Below are 20,672 nucleotides of genomic sequence, written 5' to 3'. Positions count from 1 at the left end.
TCCTTTCCCAAATTGGTAATTCTGCTTCAAGCCTAACTAAAAAATGCAATATGACTAATATTTTTTATTGAACTATTTGCTTGACTTATCTTATTTGCTTAATATGTCTATTTTAGGCTAAATATTTCAGAAGCTGTTAATTACTTTTATTTACTTTTATGGCTATTTATGCTAAAATATGCTATTTATGCTAATATATCAATTTTTTTCTTCCATAGATGCTGTAAGAGATGTGGGCCAATGAACTAAGGAATATAAGGGCTGTACTATGTAATATTGACCAAAAATTAAATGAATTGGTTAAAAAAGTAAATGCTGCCTCTGATTACCTGTTTTTACATTCTGCTAATTACATTCAAATAAAGTTGTAACGCTGTCCGATTTGACTGATCATTTGGTGGGTCAGGGTCAGGTTCATCATACAGCGTCTCTTCAGGTGCGGACAAGCCACAAGCCATATTATATATGTAGCATGCTACATGTTTGCAAAATGCGACATATGATCTTTACAATATAAAGCAGCACATTAACAGAGTGAAAATGCTTTTTTATTTACATAAGCAAATTCACTCAATGTTGGCAACTGTTTAGTGTAGCGTTAGAGCTGAGCGCCATAATGGATCGACTCTCTGTTCTTTATCCTTGGAGTTGGGGTGGGACAGAAGGCGAGTGCACGAGCATTACTTTTCACGCTGACCGGGATTTATGTATTGGAAGAACGCGGAAGATGGCGAACGCACAGATTCCTGCAACTGGATTTTTCTGTGCGTATGCACATTTTGGCTTTTGTGCTTACGTCATGTTGTAGTGCAAATTCTACACATGACGTTATGCATGAGGCCTCTGATCCCTCAAAACATTTCTGGCATTTTCTACCTAGGGCAGAAACATTCCTACAAGTTTTTGTTTTGCACCTTCCAACAAATAAATGAAGCTTCTGAAATGATGCTATTTTTTTATTTTGCTTGTAATTCCTATATTGAACCATTTATTTTGTGGACTTAGGTGAATGTACGGAGTTAGTACTAAATAAAAACTTCACTACTTACTGACAAGAGGATTTCTTAAGTTTCAAACAGAAGAGTTCGGAAACCACCGGAAACCTGAAAAGTCCAAATACTCCTAAAAAATGCAAAGGCATACATACCAGTTGGTGCACAAAAATGTAGCCAAGAAATAGTGAAGTACATGCCGACATGACCTTCATGGCATATCCAATTTGTTGTGATAACTGGTATGTCATCTTATGAGGAATGCTATCTTTATGATTTGTAGTGTGAGCTACAACATGTAGGGTATGGATTGTCGAATTTATTGGCTTTGGCATATTGCTCACAAAACAAGTGCAGTAATATGTCACTTTTTCACCAATTGCGTGATTGTATGTTTCACAGGAGTACTTGTAATGTAACCTGAAGGAGCTTGTATGAGGGTACAACATCACAAATTAAACACTCTGTTACAATGAATACAGCATGTCATCTCAACAGCATTCACACAAATAACAGAACTAACAATATGAAACAAAACATGCCCAGAGACTTCCCATTTCAACAAAAACCAGGGAAGTTATCATGGCCAAGTTTACTTTTTCATGTGTCACCCTTTAAAATAAATAATATAAAGGTAAGCATAAATGCCTAAATGAAGAACACAACTGGGCCATAACAGCAGAGAAGAAGTACTGAAAACATGCCCATCTCATAGTACTTGGTGTTATACTTAAATTTCTCACCTGGTTGTGGGGTTTGCATGTGCTCCTTGTGTTCATCTGATTGATTTCTGAATATGTGGGCTTCCCACAACACTAAATTGTAGGAAGTGTGCCTTCAACAGAAGTGGCATCTTGTGTACAGTTGGCTCCAAACTTGGGTCTGTTACTACCAGTATAAATTCTAGCTCAGTTGTCCATAAACTGGTCCTGTCTACAAAAAACAGATATCATGGAGCAAACTGTTTAGATAACCAAGATACTTTACAATATCCATCCACCCATCTATTTTCTAACCCGCTGAATCCGAACACAGGGTCACGGGGGTCTGCTGGAGCCAATCCCAGCCAACACAGGGCACAAGGCAGGAACCAATCCTGGGCAGGGTGCCAACCCACCGCAGGACTACTTTACAATAAATGGGAGTAAACCCAGCCCTTATTTGTTCTGCAAGTGGTGGGCTCACAGGAGGGCAATCTCAGTTTGTGAATTCAGGTTGTGCCTGACCAGGCCCCATAACAGGCCCGACCTCTGGGTATTCCCCAGACTAGCACCAGGAAGCGGCTGCGGTATCCCCATACAGGGTGGGGTACTCTTTTTAAGTCTGTGTTATTTCTTTATTAGGGGTTTTGTTTGACCTATCACCTGGGATCAATTTGACATGGGAGACCCTACCCTGATCTTCTGCTTTGGACAACATAGCTCCCACAGTCACAGGTGGAGGCACCACTGATACTTTCCATGCAGGGTTGCTGGGCTCTCCTTTAGAGATAGGGTGAGACTCCCAAGAAAGGCTACCACTGCGTAGAACCACTGACCCTCCACATCAAGAGGAGCCAATTGAGTTGATTGGGGTCCCTGATATGGATGCCTTCTGGACGCCTCCCTGAGGAAGTTTTTCGGGCATGACCAGCAAGGAGAAGATCCAGGGCTCGCTAAGAGGATTAAACACCTTGGAATTCCACAGTATGAGTTGGCAAGTGTGGCAGGGGAAAGGGACATATGGGCCTCATTGCTAAGACTGTTACCCCGTGATGTGATCTCAGATAAGCAGTGTAAAATGAATGAAAAAAGATCAACACAATGAAGTTAGAAACTGGGAAATAATCACTTGTGTTTACAGCAATTAATTAATTGAACAAATTAAAAACAGAAATTGCTTGAAATTAATCCTGACACCCTCTTTGTCCGACCGTGTAGTAAATGAGTAGCCAAAATGTTGGTGAATCCCATCATTTCTTCAATACTCCATATAACCATTGATGATTTTATGCTGAAATCCATTCCTGAGCTACCTTTAGTGTGTAGTTTGCACATTTTTTCATTTCCTATTCAGGAGTTTAATCTCCTACTAAAATTCAAGCCAAGCTGTTTGTTGTACGGAGATTCAAATTTAACCTGCTGGGAAGATAAACACAGGACATTAAAATTAAATTAATCCATCCTTTCATTTTCTGAAACCATATTTCCCATTGAATGGTTTCTCAAAGCCCAATTCTTTCCCAGCTTTATTAAGTGCAAGTATAAGACAGATAGATAGATAGATAGATAGATAGATAGATAGATAGATAGATAGATAGATAGATAGATACTTTATTAATCCCAAGGGGAAATTCACATATAATGGGGGTCTGATGGAACAAGATCACTATGATGAGGAGACACCCTCACACTGAGAAGCCACGTATGTCAATGGTGATCTTCTTTGGCTACTTTTAACACCTTTTTTTGTGCAGTGTGAACTTCAGTCTGCATCATGGGAACAAAAAGAATTCAGTAACAACAAGGTAGGAATGAACTCTGGGTGGGATGTTGTCTTGTTCCTCAGAATATTATACTTGCCTTTTATTCCATTTAATATATAATTTTAGAACATAAATATGGTAATAAGTATATAAAAAGATTAATGAAGCCAAATGTTTTCTTTAAAATTAGTTTGACATTTTTGGCTCTGTTTACAATTAAACTTTTTGTTTCACTTGTGTAAAGGGTTTGTTTACACATTTAGAAATTGCAAACATTATCTGGATTAATGCAAGATTTTTAGACATTATGTGCAGTGGCACTTAAACACAAACAATCAATGAAAACAGATTGTGCTGTAATATCTTGAGCATTCATTTCATACAACAGATGGTGTTAAGTAGCAAAAAGCCACGGTTAAATGAATGATACTTTCCAAAGTTGTCCTTTGTTTAGAAAGCTGCTTAGTCTCAGCTGACAAACATGCCTCCTTCAGAAGGCAGCAGTGGAATTTTAAATTTCTATCAAAATAAATGTTTAACACTACCAAATGAGGCTTTTCGACTTAAGTAAAAGTAATGTCCCAATTTTTCATTATACATTACTGCTTATTACAAGTGCAAAATACCAGTATACAGTATATTATTTATTATTATTAAAGCAATGGTAAACACAATGACCAAGGATTGTAGACAAGGCATAGACTTCTGTAGGCATTTACCTAATTATATTATTATGCCCAGTGTCAATCACGTGCTTTCCTGGCCCTACCCCTTTCCAGTCTGGCTTCCTCATAAGGTGCACCAGTGCCATCTTGTTTCAGTCAATGCGTTCATTCTTGTCTGAAACGACCTCTAAAGTTTTTACCTTTTTTTTTTTCCATCAGTTATATAGGGTTTCATTTTTCTCTTTGTTTTTTTTACATCAGTATATACAGGGTGCGCACAAAGTCCGTATACCCCTATCTTTTGGAGGATTTTGAAAACACGTTTCGATTGCGGGAGCTGCGATAAACCGCACACTAGTCAGAGAACCTGTGGTGGGTTGGCACCCTGCCCAGGATTGGTTCCTGCCTTGTGCCCTGTGTTGGCTGGGATTGGCTCCAGAGGACCCCCGTGACCCTGTGTTCGGATTCAGCGGGTTGGAAAATAGATAGATGGATAGTCAGAGAACATAACCTTTTCCTTTTCAGCATTTGTTGGAAATGGGTGCAGCATCAGATCACAAGCTTCCTGACGTCTCTCCAAGTCGGCATCTGATAACTCGTTAACGTGCAATGGACGGCAACATTTCATTTGCAAGTCCTGTTTGATGTGTTTGCGCATTGTCGATTCTGCTATTTCCAATTCGGCAGCACGTTTACGAATGCATTTCATTGGGGATCGTTAGACAAACTCTTCCACATCTGCACACGTTTCATGCCTTGTGGATGGTCTTCCACTTTGCGGCGCATCTCGGATGCTGCCCGTTGCAAAAGCCTTCTTCTCCCACTGCAACAACGTCCTCTTTGTCGGCGATGCCTTCCCAAAACGCACAACAAAGTCATCCATGACATTTTTGATCGATTACCCAGTAACAGGCCGCTCATGAACCCACACAGTGGCCAACTGCTCCTTTATCGTGAAAACACTTGTGTCACCCATTGCTTCGTCTTAGAACGACCGCCACGTTGTTGCGATTTCTTGAGCGGCAGCAGGTGGCTGCACCAGACAGGATGTCGGAAACACCCCTCGAAATACCGGGAACACTTGGGCTGATGTCCACAGGAGCCAAATTGTCATGGTTATTCCTGTAAATGCTCCTAAAGATAGGGGTATACGGACTTTGTGTGCACCCTGTACAGTATGGTCATTACTATCACATTACTATTACAACTGAAGACGTGTATGCATGTTAGTGTCTTGGTCACCATTAAAATAAATGTTTATTTGAACAACAGGCAATGGTGCAATGTTGTTTTTCGGTTAAATGAGACTTCAGTCAAATGCTGTTGGGTGCTGTGCAGCCTCATTCATGTTTCTGCTAGAGTCATGTTGTTTGGTACATTTTACTGTTTCAGGTATACTGAGGACTGAAAATGACAACTCCTGTGGTTCTCCTTTAACTCACTTAACAGCAGTTTTTTCACCTCTTTTACACTCAGTGTGACATCACATAGTCCAGTCATTATCTTAACTCGCATACACAGGTCCGGGTCACTGGGGAGCTGGAGAATATCCCCGCAGTCACTGGAAGCAAAGCGCAAACAATCCTTGGACAGGGCGCCAGTCATACCGTTTAATTTGATTGCATATTTTACAGTTCACCTTTCTGCAGACATACTGTACCTGCCATTTCTTTCAACCTCACATTGACTGCGGCAGTGTCATTGTGACTGACAGCAACAGACAGCACATATGGTGATGTGGCAGTGCATCGTTCACTTTTACCATAAGCCAAGTGATGTCTTTGAATACCAAAATATAATGTGGTTTTACCTTTGCAACAGGTTACGTTAATTCAAACACATATAAAGTGTTCTCTGCACACACACAACACACATTTAAATGCTAAACACAGGTCTTTTTAGATTTTTCAGCCATAGAAGGTTTATCTATCATAACCACAGGCTTTCTGTCTGTCTGAACATGTTAACATGAGCACCATTACCCTATGGCTATAAGCCAACTCTGCAGATACTTTAAAAGTAGCGGTTCTTATAGAATATCACAGTTCTAATGCCCCAGTGATTGAGAACAGTGATGGGGTAAAGCCACATCTGTGTTTACTGACACCCTTCCAAGTCACCTCCTCACTCCGTTATATTAACCAGGAATGCTTTCAAATGGAAGCGGCCTGACAACAAACCGTGTGCCCGAAGCTGCTGTGGGAAGGAAAGAGCAGATGTAGCACCACAATTAAGAGGCTACCAGCAAAGAGACAATTCACACAGAGAAAGACAGTAGGTGAAAGTTCACCACGCAACTTGCTTGTAGAGGAGAACGAGCAGCTGGCGCGGTGTGGTGGCAAACACATGCAAGGAAAGCAAGGTTTAAATTTGTGGCATTGCACCTGATCACAGGAGGATGTGGGGTGCGTGACTCAATATTGTTTTCTCTTGGGGGACCCTGGAAGACATAAGTAATGATTGAATAGGCAAAAGTGGTAGCAATATAAAGCTGGAAGACAGAACACTACGGGTTGTCCTTTGACCGGCTTTCACATTACTGACACTTCTTTGCTGCTGAGCAGGAAGAGCAGAGAGTAGAACGTTTAAACTTGCATATAATAGTGATGGAAATTTACTTCCCACCTCTGGCAGAACTTTGACCACGTCCCGAGGGAGGTGGGGGACATTGAGTCCGAATGGGCCATGTTCCGTGCCTCTATTGTTGAGGTGGCTGACTAGAGCTGTGGCCGTAAGGTAGTCGTTGCCTATCATGGTGGCAATCCCCGAACCCTATGGTGGACACCGGCATTGAGGGGTGCTGTCAAGCTGAAGAAGGAGTCCTACAGGACCCTTTTGTCCTGTGGGACTCTGGAGGCAGCTGATAGGTACCGGCAGGCCAAGTGGAATACGGCTTCGGTGGTTGCTGACGCAAAAACTCTGGCATGGGAGGAGTTTGGGGAGACCATGGAGAACGACTTTCGGACGGCTTAGAGGAGATTCTGGTCCACCAATTGGCGTCTCAGGAGGGGGAAGCAGTGCAGTGTCAACACTGTATATGGTGGGGATGGTGTGCTGCTGACCTCGACTTGGGACATTGTGGGTCGGTGGGGGAGTACTTTGAAGACCTCCTCAATCCCACTAACATGCCTTCCAATGAGGAAGTAGAGCCTGGGGACTCGGAGATGGGCTCTCCCATCTCTGGGACTGAGGTCACCGAGGTGGTCAAAAAACTCCTTGGTGGCAGGGCCCCGGGGGTGGATGAGATACGCCCGGAGTTCCTCAAGGCTCTTGATGTTGTAGGACTGTCTTGGTTCACATGCCTCTGCAACATTGCATGGACATCGGGGACAGTGCCTCTGGATTGGCAGACCGGGGTGGTGGTCCCCCTCTTTAAAAAGGGGGACCGGAGGGTGTGTTCCAACTACAGAGGGATCACACTCCTCAGCCTCCCTGGAAAAGTCTGTTGAGGGGTCCTGAAGAGGAGGGTCTGTCAGATAGTTGAACCTCGGATTCAGGAGGAATCCTGGTCACAGAACAGTGGACCAGCTCTACACCCTTAGCAGGGTCCTGGAGGGTGCATGGGAGTTTGCCCAACCAGTCTACAGTGTTTTGTGGACTTGGAAAAGGCATTCGACTGTGTCCCTCAGGGAATCCGGTGGGGGGTGCTCCAGGAGTATGGGGTACCAGACCCCCTGATAAGGGCTGTTCGGTCCCTGTACAACCGGTGTCAGAGCTTGGTCTGTATTGCTGGCAGTAAGTCAAACCCATTTCCAATGAGAGTTGGACTCCGCCAGAGCTGCCCTTTGTCACCGATTCTGTTGCTAACTTTTATGGACAGCATTTCTAGGCACAGCCAAGGCATTGAGGGGGTCCAGTTTGGTGGACTCAGGATTGGGTCACTGCTTTTTGCAGATGATGTTGTCCTGTTTGCTTCATCAGGCCGTGATCTTCAGCTCTCTCTGAATTGGTTCGCATCTGAGTGTGAAGTGGCTGGGATGGGAATCAGCACCTCCAAATCCGAGACCATGGTCCTCAGCCAGAAAAGAGTGCTCGCTCAGGGTTGGGAGCGAGATCCTGTCCCAAGTGGAGGAGTTCAAGTATCTCAGGGTCTTGTTCATGAGTGAGGGAAGAATGGAGCGCAAGATCAACAGGTGGATTGGTGCAGCATCTGCAGTGATGCAGGCTCTGCATCGGTCTGTCGTGGTGAAAAAAAGAGCTGAGTCATAAGGCAAAGCTCTCAATTTACCAGTTGATCTGCGTTCCTACCCACACCTATGGTCATGAGCTATGGGTAGTGACCGAAGGAATTAGATCATGAATACAAGCGGCTGAAATGAGTTTCCTCCGCAGGGTGTCTGAGCTTTCCCTTAAATATAGGGTGAGAAGCTCAGTCATCCAGGAGGGGCTCAGAGTAGAGCTGCTGTTCCTCCGCATCGAGAGGAGTCAGATGAGGTGGCTTGGGCATCTGATCAGAATACCTCCATGACGCCTCCCTGGTGAGGTGTTCCGGGCACGTCTAACTGGGAGGAGGCACTGGGGAAGACCCAGGACACGCTGGAGGGACTATGTCTCCCGGCTGGCCTGGGAACCCCCCGGAAGAGCTAGAATTGGCCTAGGAGAGGAAAGTCTAGGTATCTCTGCTCAAGCTGCTGCCCCCGTGACCCGATCTCGGATAACCGGAAGAGGATGGATGGATGGAATTTCTGATCTGTGTATATTTTTGGGTGAAATTAATCTGTGTTTGTGGGTGCTTATTTTTTCATCATTGTCTTTGTGCATAATTTTTTCAGTTTTTGATTATTTTTCTGTCCATCCTTCCCGAACTGTTTGTGCTTTGCAGTTACTAAAATTATTGTATATGCAACCTGCACTTATTTTTCTTGATTTCGTTTATCTTTTTTGCATTGAACTATTTATATTTGCAAGACATTATTGTACATAATTAATGGCAAGTCTGGAATAAACCAGAATTCTGTTTTTTGGATTAGACATCATTGTATGTGACTCTGTTCTTGGCTCCAGGTACCTGGTGTCTGAAACTGTGTGATAGTACCATTGCACAAGGTACCGCACCCTACTCTCAGCTCTGCCTTAATGAGGCATTGAATTGGTCTAGATATTTCTAAATGAGTGAACATTCTAATTGTTCCCACTCATTTTTAAGCACAATTCATTCATGGCCGTCTCCAGACATATGTATAAACTAACTGCTGGATGACTGGCCACTGCAGATGCTGCCATGTGCATGTACACTTATGCATTGCTGCTTTGTCTTTTACAATACACGTGAGTGGATGTGACCTGGGAGAAAAATGTTTCAGACCATAGTCTGTTGGCACAATATGTGGTTTTTAAAAGCTGACAGTGTGCGTCTGATAGGGAGTGTTGTCAGGTACAGTACATGGTTTTCCCAACCAGGCTCTGGTATCTTTGATTGAATTCTATGAGAAAATACAGCACATCATAGGTTGTCCGTTTTGGGGCTTCTTTTGAAGAAAACAATGGAATGTTTCTACCTGTTTTTATAAGGAAAAATAACATTTATGGTTATGCTAAGTTCACTGTTATGCATTTTATGGCTAATATTGTAAGAAAAGAAAACAAACCCAGTACAGAGTCCGCCCAGTCCTTTAACTTCATGGTGGGGCTTTGGGTCCTTAACCTAAAAGGCAGGTCACAGATGTCTAAATCTTATTCAATGTAAGAACAATATAGCGGGTCAGTGTACAGTAGTTGCAGGTTAAAGCCAGTAGGACTAAAAACTGAATGGTTTTAACATTTAAAGGGCATGATTAACTGACAAAAAAGGAAATGATATTAATGTCTAGATAAAAAAGAAAAAAATACTCATTAGTTACAGTCAGCAAGTGTGCTGGATATACTGAGAGACATTCAAAAAGATATTACAAAGACTGGGAAAAGGAACAAGAAAAAGTTAAAGAAAAATATTTACATTTACTTGAAAAATAAAACGGTCAGCTTGTTAAAATATTTAGATTCTGAAGGACTTTTAGCACAAAGTAAATTTTCATAAGTAGCTGACTTCTGTATGCATGTTATGTCTTTATATTTATAGCGTACTTATTACCTCTGGTTCAATGATGTTCTTGGTTTACCTGGCACCATCCTTTATATGTTCTGGCGACATGCCTTGTGGGTTTTAAAAGCTAGCGGCGTGCGTCTTGTGTTTCCAAACGTCTTTTTTATTAAGGTTTATAACTTTGAGATGGATTTTGCATATCATATTTCTGGGCTTAGGCATTCAATCTAATTTCTAAAATCAAGCTGTTACAGAGCAATCTTTAATTGCCCCCATGCAGATGACTTTTTGCATGTCATTTAATAAACAAAAAATCCCATACACCACTCATTCCCATTTTAAGGTGGAAAAAGCAACAAAACAAGTGGATGATGGTTGGCGGAAAGATTGAAATTTACAAATAAAAGTGTGCAGCTCAAACTTCAAGAGAAGAAATAAAACCATTTCAGTATAAAATTGACTTTGGAGAAGAGCACTGAACAGAAACAAAATCAGCAAAGAAAATGTCAGTAATGGAACAGAGCTAAGTGTGATGTTTAATGCAATTTATCCATCCATCCATTTTCCAACCTGCTGAATCTGAACACCGGGTCACGGGGGTCTGCTGGAGCCAATACAGGACACAAGGCAGGAACCAATCCTGGGCAGGGTGCCAATCCACCGCAGGACACACACAAACAACAATTTAGAATCGCCAATCCACCTAACCTGCATGTCTTTGGACTGTGGGAGGAAACCGGAGCGCCCGGAAGAAATCCACGCAGACACGAGGAGAACATGCAAACTCCACGCAGGGAGGACCCGGGAAGCAAACTCAGGTCTCCTAACTGTGAGGCAGCAGCGCTACCACTGAGCCACCATGCCGGCCTAATGCAATGTTATATGATTCCTTTTTTTACTCAGTTTTCCTTTCAGGTATCTTTGACCTATTTCTTGATTTCTTTGTATTTAATTTTATGTCATTATTTAATTACTATCACAATCATATCCTGTAAAACTGCATGAAGTTACACTTGAATATTTGAACAAATTAATTTGAAAACACTTAGAAAGCAAAGAATAATCCTGAAAAAAACCCATATATGTTATTAATTTGCTACTGCTCTTCTGACATACCAGAGGCCTCATGTATAAACGGTGCGTACGCACAGAAATGTTGCATAAGAACGTTTCCACGTTGAAATCGCGATGTATAAAACCTAAACTTGGTGTAAAGCCACGCACTTTTCCATGGTACCTCATACCTTGTTGTACGCAAGTTCTCCGCTCGGTTTTGCAGACTGGCAGCACCCAGTGTCAAAGCAGTGCTACTGTTCCTGTGTGGTTTATCTTTCTTTTTCAGATCCACATCCCTGATGCGGCTTTATAAATACACTGAAAATAACTGCATATTGTTTATTAGTTTAAGGCATCTGATTGTAATTAACTTGTAACAATATAATGGTCTACGGAATGGCAAAACTATCCCAAATACCATAGCTGCTTTAGTGTTGTTACTCTCACTGCACCTTCTTTTTCTTCTTTCAGCTGCTCCCGTTAGGGATTGCCACAGCGGATCATCTTTTTCCATATTACTCTCACTACACCACTCGGAGAAGCTGATCGGAAAGAGAAATATCCATATACAGCATCAAGCACATGCTGCCTCAGCCATGCTTCCTAATTGAACTGCTTCTGACACTGCAAAAGCTTAAAAACCTTTCCTGTACGGACCTCGCAGTTCAGAAAGAGTTCCATCCCAAGAGCTCTAAACGTACTCCATTAGTCCATCAAGTGCTCTTTGTGGAACTGTTTGTACTTATTAGTACACTTGCACTACAGTTATAATATTGCACAACCTGAGCCAGTTTATAAAGCGCGTATTTACATATGATGACGATATCATTTTAAAGATGAAATGCAGCAAAATTATACAGATAAAACTTTAACTTCATTTAAATAATCTATGTTGTTAATAATTAAAGGACATGGTGTCGCTACGCTAGCAAGGATCTGGCGCTCCGTTCATGGATTGTTCCTGCCTCGCGCTGTATGTTTCACTGGGACTGGCATGAAGGATAGAATAATTAAACATGTATTAAGAAAATATTTCAGTGTTCTTTAAAAGTTTTGAAGAATCGGCATTATAAGCTTACAGATGGCTTAACGTCTATTACAGAGCCGATTGTGTGGCGATTGGGTATTTGGAGAAAGAAAGGTAAGGACAGGAATTGGGGGTTAGTACGTTTGAGACAGTACTGCTGCAATAAATTATTTCATCGAAGGTCGCACAATCACTGCGCCACCGTGTTCCCATGTTTAATAACATGCTTTAACTCCTATCATCATGAAAATTATATCAAGTATACATCTCAGTATTTTAATTATTCAGAGAGCTGCAATATTACGAATGTAATAGATTCTGTGTCCTGTCGGAGGAAGAGAAAACCCGGAAACACGTAGTGATTCACACACAGAGCACATAGACGATCAAATACAAAACAAAGCATTTAACGTGCTACTTTAGTTACAATGGGATTTGAGAAACTAGTAAATTAAATGATTTTAAGATGAAGTTTATGATGTTCTACTTTAATGACAAAATAAACTACGTGATTAAAGTTGACATTTCGAGCTTTTTTCCCCACTGTGTGCCTATTTTTTTTTCTCTGTACCCTAATAAGCTTTCATATGACACTCAGACGGCGGGCTACGACTCGCCTTTTCACAGTGACTTTGATATGTGACAAGTTCTTTTTTATTTCGGGCACTGTGAGACTTTGTGAACTTGAGCTTTCGAGTTTCTCCGACACGCTATGTCACTCAACTTCCTTTTGTTGTTTATACCATTGTTTAAGCCAACAAATAGTACATTTTTTTGCCTCCACTTGGTATTCGCTGAAATTGTTCTGTTTTTCCTTGTGGTTTTGCCATTGTCTTTTTACAGGATGCTAAGCTTAAGGGCTATTTATATTTATTTTATATATTCAAAGAGGCATAATTCTGGGAGGAGACAGGGCAGGAAAGCAGGCGCGTGCACGTGCGTTACTTTTCATGCTGACTGGGATTTATGTAGCGGAAGAACGTGGAAGTTGGCGAATGCACAGATTTATGCATCTTGATTTTTTTGTGAGTAAGCACATTCCCGCTTTTGTGCATACGTCATGTTATAGTGCAAATTCTATGCACAGCATTATGCATGAGGCTAAAGATGTCCCGTTTTTTTAACTTGTGGTATTCCTCCCTTTGTGTAATATACCTGGAATAATTTGGTTATTCTTATTTATTGTACACCTAACATCTCCCTGTCTGCCTAAAACTCGTCACATCCCATTGGCCATACCTCCACTGCATCTTTTTTTCCAGAGCAAAGGGTAAAGATGACTTTTTCCAATGCAGGTCTTATGGGATTGCTCTGTCCATGTACAACAACAACATTTATTTATATAGCACATTTTCATACACACAGTAGCTCAAAGTGCTTTACATAATGAAGAACAGAAAAATAAAAGACACAGTGAGAAAATAAAATAAGTCAACATTAATTAACATAGAATAAGAGTAAGGTCCAATGGCCAGGGTGGACAGAAAAAACAAAAAAACTCCAGACGGCGGAGAAAAAAATAAAATCTGTAGGGATTCCAGACCATTAGACTGCCCAGTCCCCTCTGGGCATTCTACCTAACATAAATGAAACAGACCTCTTTGGATTTAGGGTTCTCACGGAAGGACTTGAAGATGATGGTCACATAGACTTCTGCCTTTTAATCCATCCATCATTGTTGGAGCATCATGGTGCTTTGAGTAGGTGGAGGTGGCACAGGCCACAACCACAAAGAAACCGGAAAAAGAAACAGAAGAGAGAGTAGGGGTCAGTACGGATTTTAGAGCCACCATGAATACTTATTATGATGAATTAAACATACCGAGTATCAGGATTAAGTTAAATTGAAGTTATAAAAAGGCCATGTTAAAGTAATATGTTTTCAGCAGTGTTTTAAAGTGCTCTACTGTATTAGCCTGGTGAATTCCTATTGGTATGCTATTCCAGATTTTAGGTGCATAGCAGCAGAAGGCCGCCTCACCACTTCTTTTAAGTTTGGTTCTTGGAATTCTAAGGAGATATTAATTTGAGGATCTAAGGTTACGATTTGGAATATAAGGTGTCAGACATTCCGATATACAAGATGGGGCGAGATTATTTAAGGCTTTATAAACCATAAGCAGAATTTTAAAGTCAATCCTGAATGACACAGGTAACCAGTGTAGTGACATCAAAACTGGAGAGATGTGCTCGGATTTTCTTTTCCTAGTTAGGATTCTAGCAACTGCATTCTGCCCTAGTTGCAAATGATTTATGTCTTTTTTGGGTAGTCCTGAGAGTAGTGCATTACAGTAATCTAGTCGACTGAAAACAAACGCGTGAACTAATTTCTCAGCATCTTTCAGTGATATAAGAGGTCTAACTTTAGCTATGTTTCTTAAGTGAAAAAATGCTGTCCTAGTGATCTGATTAATATGTGATTTAAAATTCAGATTACAGTCAACAATTACCCCTAAGCTTTTTACCTCCGTCTTGACTTTTAATCCTAATGTATCCAGTTTATTTCTAATAGCCTCATTGTATTCATTATTGCCAATCACTAAGATTTCAGTTTTCTCTTTATTTAACTTGAGAAAGTTACTATTCATCCATTCTGAGATACAAGTCAGACATTGTGTTAGTGAATCGGGGTCATCAGGTGCTATTGATAAGTACAGTTGTGTGTCATCAGCATAGCTGTGGTAGCTCACGTTGTGCCCCGAGATAATCTGGCCTAATGGAAGCATGTAGATTGAGAAGAGCAGCGGACCCAGCATAGAGCCTTGTGGAACACCATATCGGATATCATGTGTCTTCGAGTTGTAATTACCACAACTAACAAAGAATTTTCAACCTGTCAGGTAGGTTTCAAACCAATTTAAGACACTGCCAGAGAGGCCCACCCATTGACTAAGGCGATTTCTAAGAATATTATGATCAATGGTGTCAAATGCGGCACTCAGATCTAAGAGGATGAAAACAGATAAATGGCCTCTGTCTGCATTCACTCGCAAATCATTTACTACTTTAACGAGTGCAGTTTCTGTGCTGTGATTTCTTCTAAAAGCCGACTGAAATTTATCAAGAATAGCATGTTTACTTAGGTGGTCATTTAACTGCATAATGACTGCCTTCTCCAGAACTTTACTTAGAAAGGCAGGTTAGAGATGGGTCTAAAATTTTCAAGAGCCTAGGGGTCAAGATTATGTTTCTTAAGTAGGGGTTTAACTACAGCAGTCTTAAGACAGTCTGGGAAGACCCCCGTATCTATAGTATGTATAGTAAATCTTGTCCCTATGTTGCATTATACAAGTAAGCCATGGGAGTGGTTCACTGGATCTGGTCAGGTAGGAAAGACAGGGAAGAATGCATGTGAAATACAGCAGATAACTGTCTGCTCCCAAACAGGACAGATCTCCTCTGTTGAGGAGCCATAAAACTGAGATGAAAAACAAATGGTGCATGGTGAAAGAGTGGACATTACAAAATGATTAAACATACTGTTTCTGGGGTAGGTCCACGAAGAACACTACTGATAAGAGATGGGCCACTAAGGGTGATTGCTAATGAGGAAGTGAACTTTCTGACAACTGATTAAGATTTCCATATGACCCTGGAACTGTCCTCCAGAGGGTCTCCCACAGTTCTTGGCGGTTCATTTTGAATGTGCTTGGGAGTGTTTGTTGAGTCCTGTGATTCTTATGTAAGGATTGCAATTACTGGATTTTTGACATTGTGCTCTTTTATTTGACTTAGCTATGGATATACTGTACTGTTTTGTGACTTTGTTCGCTCTAAATTACCTCATTGCTTCAGGCACTTTTGCTTCAGGGCATTTTTGTTACAAAAAAACTTTTAGAAAAATAGAACATTTATTTGATGCCCTTTTTGTGTCTAGCCAGGTTTTTTTTTGACGTGTTTACCACCTTGTGGGCATCTTTGAAAGTGTCATGGTCTTTGTACTTTGGGAGAAGTGTTTGTAACACTTTGCACACTAGTCGAAAGAGTTTTATCAATTCAATGGTGATACAAACTGAACCTTTTTTTTTTTACCAGCAGCATCCCCCCAATCTGTGTGCCCTTGTATTTTGCCTTTCAAATCAACGTGCACAGTCTTGTCTACCACTTTCTCCACTGAGGGTAAAGGACCTCTCAATAACATTTTGACTGAAAGGGGTATTGGATCTGGTTTAATTTTAATGACATAGACTGTCCATCCATTTACTGTATATGGTAGCACATACTACACCTCCAAATGAACTGGAGGTCCCAAAAACCCATTCAAAATAATATATGATGCATCATTAATGCATTGTACAAAACACAATATTAAGTTCAAACCAGTGCTTACAATGAAATAAGACAGAACACCTCATAAGAAGCAAACCTCAAATTTTTAAATATTATATATCAAACACACACTTGCACTGATTAGTCAGACCTTGTTTCGTTTTAAATAGAACTAATGTGATTGGTCATTAAATTTAGTATACCAAAGCTAGAAAGGTGCTGTGTACACAATGCAATGTCTGCACAAGTATTGCCATGATTAATTATTAACATATATAATAAAGGGACAATAATTGTTTTAAGAATAAGCTATAAGATGTGGTAATAAATATCCACATTTACTATGAGAGGACAAAAAGTATTAGAATAACAGTTAGAGAAAAGCCACTTACCATTTCAAAGGTTTAAGGTGAATTGAAACACTGCCACTAGCGTGGTGAGGTGCGGCATGTCCAAGTCCATGAGGGATGTCTGAAGACCTACACACAGCACAGCTACACTCGGGTATGCACGCTAGTGCTGTATAAAGTTGGCAACTTTGAATGTATATTATCGCATTTGGGCTTCTGAATTTCACAAAAAGACTGCAAGAATAGAGTAGGGTAAAGAATCTTTAATTCTGGCACTTGAAGGAACAGTATTGGAGTTTCAGTCAAACACACAGCAATCCTGACAAATTCTTAGTTGTTTTGCTCCAGTAACGGTTTCTTCAGATTAAGAGAACTTGAAGACATTCTCCTCACAAATGTTTGGTTGAAGGGAGGCAGAAGCAGAACCACAAGTGGTCTGCACAGGACAGAGAACAAAATTCTACATCAGTGAGCTGGCTTTAAAGCCTTGTAACACCGTATGATAGGAGTTACATGCTATTGTCTACATCTGATCCTCAACAAGTAAACTTTTAAGTTGTGTGAAAGTGTGACTCTTTTGTATGAGCCTGCTGTTTGAAAGCATATTTACTGTGTGGCAGAATGGACGTGGAGCATAATCGGGGACAATATTCATAGCAGTGCTTGGAGTGGATACACGTAAGTGCAAGTGCCCTTTGTGTTGCACTGATGTATTAACGCGAAAAGCAAGGAGTGTAGAGCATGTTCCTATAATAAATTCAAGTGCCACTATCATAGACCAATATTTGTTTCTTGGAGTTTGCAGCATCATGTCTCCTTTTCCTATCCAGAACACCACTGTGTCTTCAGCAGTCCATCCACCATATTGATTGGTGCTGCTATTTGTATGGCCCACCAATTGCTTCAACTCAATCTTTCATTAGCATAAAGCACACTTTCAGCTGAACGTGAAGCATGCAAGTTTGCATATTAATAAATATTGACAAATAAAAAAAGTGTCAGCAATTTTTTTTTTTTACAACTCCTAATTTCAATCATAACTGTCATGGCATGACATTTTTTACATTGTAGGATTTTTTGTTTTTCTGCTGTGTAAAGTGTTAACAATAAATATTGATATATCGAAATGTCCTTTCTTAGTGGATACCTACTGCCCCAGACACGCCACCCTGCCAAATTTCAGCTTTTTAGCTAAACTGGAAATAGTGAGTGAGTGAATAAGTTAGTCAACTTTGTATTTTATATACAGTACTGTATACTAGCTGAAGTACCTGGTGTAGCCTGGAATGGATTAAAGAAAGAAAGCAAATGTTGATATCTGCCTCATCCTCTTGGTTCAGGGTGGAAAGTTTGAAGTACTTAAATTATAAAGAATACCAGGAGTTTAAAAAACATCCATTGATTCTCCTTTGTGTTGCGCTGTATTTCCACTCTTGATCAAGCCTCACCCAACAACCCCTGCAAAAGTGCACAATAATCCTTTTTAAATTAAAGTGGATAGAAGCAGCATGTGGCATTGCCTAGGCAAGGTTAGTTATGCTCTGGTCACTATGTTTGCTAGCCTGGCTTCAATCTTTTTTTTCATGTTTCACTTACTGGGAGTCAGCAGGAGAACCTAGTGTGCAAACTGCAGCACAGAGGGGGTAGGAAAAAAAAAATCAGTGGGACCCATAGGGTCAAAGTTTTGGATTCCAAAGTAGTCTATCTGGCCCGTATTGTCTTAGAGAGCAAATATGCAAAATTTGGTCCAAACCATTAAAACATCACAGACATGATCTTTATAAAAATACATCCATCCATTATCCAACCCGCTATATCCTAACTACAGGGTCATGGGGGTCTGCTGGAGCCAATCCCAGACCACACAGGCGCAAGGCAGGAAGCAAACCCGGGCAGGGCGCCGGCCCACCACAGTATAAAAATACATCTGGGATAGTTTTTGGGTGTAACTGTTTTTCCTGTACATACAAAAACTTATTTTTGATTTGTAAATATTTTTCTTCAAAGGAACTTCCTAAACTGTGTTTATAGATGAAGGTAGCTGTTGTGTTTGTGTGTGCAGTTTATTGTTGAGTGCGTAAAGCTGTGCTGGAATGTTCTTATGCAGTTTTCTAATCGGACATACCCTGCAGTTACTACTCATGTAATATAACATTATTTAGGTGACAAGCAACTGCAGTCAATAAATTTGAGATTCCCTTCAACAAAAAGTCATGTAATGTGACATCAGCTTTAGTTTAATATGGAGCATGCTTGTTAGCTTACAGATTTGGTGGTATTAGAGAAATATAGGTATGAAAATAATCACTCAAAAAAAAAACTGAAAAGTAAAAGGATAAGAAGAAAATCATCACACTAAAAAGCAGACCAGGAAAATGGCCAAGGTGCACATTTTTAGTATCCCTTTGCCTGATATAATGCTTTTGCTGTATTCCATTTGGTAAACATTGTTGATGTTGTGGTACTGAAATTTTGTGGTCCCTAAATTTAATGTTAAATTCCTATGTCTGGTCTGCAGTTATTCAGTTAATGTATATTGCACTGCTAGGAAAATACATTTCACAAAGTGGTGAATAAAAAAAAAAAATAAAAAGTATGTGTATTGGTGCTAATAGTGAGCTTTACCAAAATTAACACAATGTTGGGACCCAATTATTCTAGAACTAACCAGTACTCTAAAATGTACAGAGACTTGCCATTGTATTCATGGCCATAGCTTAGAAATATTTAAGAATAAATGGCTAAAGACAGGAAACAACAGATGCATTTATACATATCCAACACAGTGATGAAAACCTGTCAAATGTAACCTATATGGTGTATGGCCGGCTGTTCATCCCGCCCAATACCCCCAAGCTGCCAGGTGGAGCCCTCCTTGCAGTATGGAGGTCCCCTGAAGACCAGAAGGGCATCATGGACATTGGAGTTTTTATACACAGCCCTGCTGGATACCATGGGGACCACTAGGAGACGCTGCAGGGAGGAACAGTGTTTATTTACCCTACGCCCCGGAAGTACGTCCGAGTCACATACACAAGGGGTATGAAGGACTTTTGATCTGACCCAGAAGTGATACGAGAATCACATGGACTGGGTATTGGAACACTTCCGGGTCAGGGACTATAACAGGATTGTGGGAGCTCCCAGACGGCGAGCTGAGCTGGGTGGTAGGAGGGCAACGTGTCTGGGAGTGGTGGATTGGTTTTTGTGATTATTATTGTGATTATTTATGAGTATTGTGGAGAGGAGGGTGCTTTGTGCACTGTTGATGATAATTAAAGTCTATTTTTGGACTTTCATCTGGTGTCTGGAGTCTTGGACAGGGGTTCAAGAGAGTGATAGCGCCCTCTGTTACACCTACTATCACATTTCCACCTTTTTTAAAATGTTAACATCCATCTGGAAAAAAAAATAAGTAAAGAAAAGCAGGACCACCTATTTTTAGCAGCCAGTGTGATCTTATGATTAAAGCATCACAAACTACACACAGGTAAGAATTATACTGTACTTTGTACATGTGATAATAATGATCCTGTAAACTAAGAAATATTAATTTAAACATAGATGCCATTACTTTCAATTATAGAATCATCTGCTTCACATTTTCTGTTATCAGGTTCTTTTGTCCCTCCTCCATTTTATCACAGTAATGGTAGATAGAATTTGTGAAAATTGGTACAACTGGTTACTTCATTACATAAAATTCTTAACAGCAAGAACAGATATTAAAATAATTTTTAAACAGATGACAGCATTAACAGTACTCTTGTGTTCATGATGATTTCTAGCTTTATCACTTTTAAAAATCTTTGCAAACATTGCCCTCT

The sequence above is a fragment of the Polypterus senegalus genome, chromosome 4 (genome assembly GCF_016835505.1).
Source record: "Polypterus senegalus isolate Bchr_013 chromosome 4, ASM1683550v1, whole genome shotgun sequence".
In the NCBI taxonomy this organism is placed as follows: Eukaryota; Metazoa; Chordata; class Cladistia; order Polypteriformes; family Polypteridae; genus Polypterus; species Polypterus senegalus.
Note: the sequence above shows the minus strand (reverse complement) of the source record.